We start from the raw sequence: 6,000 nt of genomic DNA on the forward strand, positions 1-6,000 counted from the left end.
GTTTGCTGCAAATAATATTCCTTATTAAAAATGAAGATATTATTTTTTAAAACTATATCCAACAACATGCAGATGTTCTCTATGTGCCTAACAGTAAATGTGGAAGAATGTCTTAAAAATTCCCTTATTGAATTTATGCCATATTCATTTGGTATGACGGTGAATAATGAACTAATATCTAACACAACCATATATATATTCTGACAATCCATGTTAGATCGCTTAGCATTTAAATACCATGTTCTAAGTTTAATAAGAAAATCAGTGCTATCTTTAAGAACAGTTTCACATTTAACCAAGAGTGGTTGTTACTGCCTCTGTAAATACAAAGAGATAGGTTCTGTTATCCAACCATTTCTGGAGACAATTGGTCTCATAGGTGGGTTTTTACACGATTTATGCACCTTCGGAATGCCATATAGTTGGGGAATGATAGGACTAGAAACGGTGAAAAAATGAAAAAGATCCAAAGAGATGTCACCTGACAACTGTAAGTCATATGTACACATGTTAACATAACTAATGCACTTTTTTACATCAGTATATTGTATCAGTTTGTATGCGGTAGCATCCCCAATCAAAAGTAATACTGAACTTATGTACTTGCTCCTATCCATTAGAACTATAGATCCCCCTTTATCAGCCTGCTTTATTATCACATCAGGTTCACTTCTTAATTCAGACAATGCTTTATATTCATCATAAGAGAGATTGTAACGTCCATTAGCTTTTCTATTACTATACACATGTCTTATTTCAGTTTCACATAAGTCATTAAATGCCAGTAAAACTGGAGCATATACTGGTATAAACGTACTACGCCTTTTGCAAGCAGTGGAATCATAAGTATCACCTTTAAACATCACTTTTAGTGCTACAGATCTGATAAACAATTTTAAATCAGTTATAACTTTTACCATATCTTCCACACTTGTAGGTATGAAATTCATACCTTTACTCAAAAGAGAATAATGATGGTCATTCACAACAAAGGAAGATAGATTTACTATGCCTGCTACTGCCTTCTGGCTAATTTCAATTGCTTTGGGGGGCTCTCGTTCTTCCGTTTATTGTCCTGCATTACCAAATTGTTCCTGTGTTTACTTCTTCCCCTCGATGTTGACCTCGAGCTGGTAGAGCGTTCTTTAATACGTTCCGCTTGCTGCAGCTGGAAAGGTTTAAAAAAATTACCTAAAGTTTGTTGCGAGCATCGTAAAGACAATCCAGGCCCGCCTTCATTAATAGCTGTAGGAACAGTAGATGTAGAAGCAGGTTCAGTAACTGCACAAGCCGTAGTGCTACTTAGAGCTGCCGCGCCCTCTATGATGTCATCATTACGTGGATTGGATATCAGTTCTGGCTCTAAATTCAAGGCATTAGTTGTTAACAGGGGAAATTCATCCAGAGAATTTAAAGGTGTAGTGTATGCTTTCTGCTTCAATGTCGTAGATGCATATTCATTGTTAAAGTTACTGGATTTATTCACTTGTGGAACAGTTCTTTCAACTTGGCTGCGGGTCATGTGATATGTTGGGCGTGTATTTAAATGTCTGATTTTAATGTACCTGTGTCTATCATTGAGAAAGGGTCTTGTACCTGAAAGCTTTGTGTTTGATAAAGGTGTGTTTTTTACCTCAACTACTTTGTCGTGCTTTGTACTCTTGACATTGCAGCAGTATATACTTGTTGTCATGGAAGAGGAGACAGCAACCGACACAGGACCCAAGACTTTGTTATTCAGGCCGACTGAGGGAAACCTGCCAGCAGATTACCCAAATGTAATGACTGCAACAGTGAATACACTCGAACATCTACATTTATGGTCATACTGTGGTGGGTTTGTCTTTTGAGCCTCGCCTAAAAAAGGCACTATGGGAGCTGCAAGAGCCTTGGCCAATATCCTGAATCCCAGGGTTTACAGGTGCAGGCCATCTCTGGCACAGCATCGTGGCCTGTCAAGCATGTCATCCCAGGCAGACTGATACTGGATCCCCTTTGAATGACACTAGAAGCTTAGCTAATTGTTGAAGTTGACCATCTTATCCTTGTACTGTGGTATCATTCTTGATGAAGGCAGGACGCTACTCAGGGCTAGGGTCATACCTGCCTGGGTACAAGATCAGAGAGCTCTTCCATGTCTCTTTTCATGTAGTCCAGGGAGGTACAATGACAGTCATATTATTTGCCTTGTAGTGACCTGAGTGCATGTGTTATGTGGTGGATTCTGCCACCTGACAAGCAGCTGACAGTAACTTTTTCTCTGTCCAGCTGGTGAGTGGGAAATCGGTGTGCCTGACTATAGAGTTACCTATCACTAGTGCGTTGGGTATGTTGTTTTGCCTTATGGGCTGTGGTTGTGTGGCACACAGAGTTTGTGGGCTAGGTGTTGTTTGGGGTGTGTTGGCGGGAGGAGGTTGTTTGTGTGTTTACTTTGGAGGTCTCTATTGCCTAGGCAGATTTAGATCTTTAATCAGAGCGTCTGTGTATGTCTTGGTGTTACTATGTGTGGGTTTTGGAGGTGTTGCTTTAGTTGGTCTTTGTGAAGTGAGTGGGGTGCTGCGAGTTGTTACCTTCTCCTTTTGACTGTCTGTTCCAGTCTTGGTTGGAGAGAGTTTTGCCTCTAGATTGGCTGTATAAGTGCATCTCTCACAAGTGTTCGGGTTTGATGGTAGGAGGAGAGGGTTGTCTGTGTACATGAGGCAGTTGTAACATTGCCTCAAGATGCCCAGGTTCATCAGGTAGGCTGGAGAGTACACCGGGAGCTGTCACTTGGACATGCCTGAATAAGTAGTAAGACTGTTTGCTGTTGTAAAGTGGGGAAGTAGTTGTCAAGTTGGGAAGTATATAGACTATTCCCTCCTGGCAGATGTGGGGGTTGAGTGCTGGGGGTTATTTAGTGCTGCAGCAGATTTAGAACAAGTGCTGGGCTAAAAGGTGCGGGTCTGAGTGCTTAGGCTGAAAGACTGATTAGTTATAAGGGAAAAACTGAAGAGCAGACTTGATGAAGCCGGGGATAGTTAACCCTAGCTAACTGGCAGTTAGCAAAAACACGCAAATGCAGGTTATTATAGCAGAAAGATGAAAGGGCTAGAAATTAGCCCAAAATGGCCATAAATGGAGAATTGAAATTAAAGCAATTTAGAAACCAGGATATGGGGAAAACCAGGAGTGGGACTTAATTGCAAAAGAAATGTGGAAAAGGAAAGAAAAGAAAATAATGAAAGTCTAGATAGTACTTCTTAACGTCTTTATGACTTGGAAAGCAACAGTAGTGGTAGTTATACCAAAGGAAGGGAAGTAGCCCCTTTATCCAGGGCCCTACAGACCAATTTTGATTCTGAATAATGACTGCAAAGTGTTCATGATAAAGGGTGGCGGAGAAATTACCAACAGTAGAAAAACCTGGATCAGTGTGGGTTTATAGAAGTTAGACAAACATTTGACAACGTTAACAGGACCGTTGTGATTCAAAAGGATGCATTAGATGATATATTAATTGTAATAGGTTTGGATGTCGAAAAAGTCTTTAAAGAGAGTGACTTGAAAATTTATGAAGAGAGCTTTTGAGACATTTGGGTTTCCACTAGCATGGGCATAATTAATATAAAATGTCTCCTGAGAATGAAGTATGGTGTTGAGTCACCTAAAGCATTTAGTTTTACAAGAGGAGCTAGCAGGCAATCTGCTTTTACCATTACTCTTTGCTTTGTATTTAGAACCATTAAATTGAGACACAATGACAAATATAACTGGATTTAAATGCAGAAATACTAATAAGGAAATATCCCTTTTTGTGGATGGTGATAATTTATTTTTTCTAATCCTGAACATGGTATAGAAATGATATTTTATGAACTGAAATACTTTAGTATAGCAGGCTATAAAATAGTTGAAAAAAATGGTGACTGTTGTAATGAATTATGTCCCACCACATGATGTGGTACACACATTCCCCTTTTTGTGCGGTCATGACAAGTTGAGATACTTGGGAATTTGAAACAGGATATTGAGCAAGTAGCTAGGAAATATGCGAAGAAATTACTGAAAAGATTATAAGATAAGAGTGTGACAATTATTTTTGAGCACTGACAGTAAGATACAAGTGACTAAGATCTTTTGGTTCCACTGGCCCTGTATGAAGGGCAGGCGTATTTATATCAAATATGGGATCAGCTATGGCACTATATAAAAACTAACAGTTTTTTTTTTAAATAATGCAAAAGATGGATGCAGATTGGGGGGAGGGGACTAATACTGACAAAGGGAAAATATGGTCAAGACCTCCAGCTTTGGAGGCTTAAATCCAAAGCAATCTAAGCTGTAAGACTACACATCTTAGATTACTATATACATTTTTTTTCTTACATTACTATATTTGAGATCCAGGAATTGGAATACATGTCCAAAGGGAAGCACAAGAAAGGCATAATGCCTGATGAGGCAGTGACAACATCACACATGGGCATTTGAACGTAATTAGCAAAGGAATATATAGAGCATCAGGTATAGCGTTGTATACATGTACATAAAATTATTAAGCAAGTCTTCAAATGAAGTTAGACCTTGGAAGATAAAGACTAAAGAACTGAGATTTGCGTGAAGAGATGGTAAAAGAAGATGAGGGAATAAAATGGGATGATGATAGACAAACTTGAGTTACTGAACTCAGATCTACTCGTATGCTATGGTTGAAGAAAGATAAACAGAGACTGGATAATAAAATTGTTAAACCACAAATAGATTTTATAAACTGAGTCTCCAAAGAGTAACAAGTAAAGCATACAAGACAATAAAGTATATAATTAAAAACAGCATGGAGTGAGCAATTAAGCAAATACATTTCAGGTGATCAGTGAAGGGAAACTATGTCTTATCCCTAAATATGAAAGTATATCAAAATTTAGAGTTTTTTTGCATGGGTTTGCACAAGTATTTCTATACCCTTACAAGGCTTAGAATATTCCAACATGACAAGAGACTGTTATTGTAGATGCATGAGATGATTCAGAAGGAACTTCTTGTGAGCATATATTTTGGGAATGTACAGAGTTGATTTCATTGCAAATGTGAATTGAACAATATGCTATGTCTTATAGTTAGAAGAGAATTTAACCTCTGTATAGAGATGTTTTGCTGTGTTAGTGTAAAATAACATGCACCAGAGAAATGAAATTATTGCTATCGTTAGTGCTGATAGTGGCTTAGAAAGCCAAAACAAAGATAAAAAAATGAGAAGCAAAACATAGATGAATGCAGAGATTAAAAATATGGAATTTAAAACTATTGGGAGAATGGAAACAAAACTCCCCATTAACAAAGAATGAGGTGTAAGAGGTTTAATAATATAAACTGAGATTGCAGAGGACATTGACATGAAACAAAGCACTTAAGATATACATTTAGTAAAGCAAACTGCAATACAAGGAATGAAGTCACTGGTCTAATAGTTGAGATTTGTATGGCCACTGGTTAATTTCTAATTTCAAATATGTTATAAATAATTTGTGTGTAAGGATCAATTCTAAATTAAATGTGATATATAGACTAGACGGGTGTTTGTAATATATGGGTTTGCATGTTTAATCATGACTAGTTCTTGAAAGTTAAGTGAAATCTCTAATCCTTTGACATGAGGCTAGTTTATTGGTATTCTGTAACAGTGTAAAATGGGTTATATTTGCAATCAGTGCTAAAATAAATGCAGCATGTTTTGTGGATTGCACAGTATGTAAAAATGAAAATGTGGTAATAAAGTGTTACTGTGTAAGAGAACCATGTGGTTTCAGGCCTTAAAGACACAAGTGATGGAGGAAAGCTTCCCAGTCTTGATTGACAGTATCTTTCAAATTTGGGGAATGGTCTACTTCACCTAAAGAACCAGCTTCTGATATTGACCTTCTTTATTCTGTTTGATAGTTGAGCCTGCCTTAAAGACATCCTATAGGAAGCCTGTAGTCCTAAGTGGAAATGTTTTCAATTTGAATGGAGCAGTACAATGTA

General features: G+C 37.6%; 1 protein-coding gene across 1 annotated transcript in view; it reads left to right on the plus strand.

The window, feature by feature from the left end:
* The window catches only part of EEA1 (early endosome antigen 1), a 1,728,461-nt gene that overhangs the window by 462,007 nt on the left and 1,260,454 nt on the right, over positions 1 to 6,000 (plus strand). The gene's annotated exons all lie outside the window — the stretch shown is intronic.

This window comes from Protopterus annectens, chromosome 11.part0, assembly GCF_019279795.1.
Source record: "Protopterus annectens isolate FY-2018-M chromosome 11.part0, PAN1.0, whole genome shotgun sequence".
Lineage (NCBI taxonomy): Eukaryota > Metazoa > Chordata > Ceratodontiformes > Protopteridae > Protopterus > Protopterus annectens.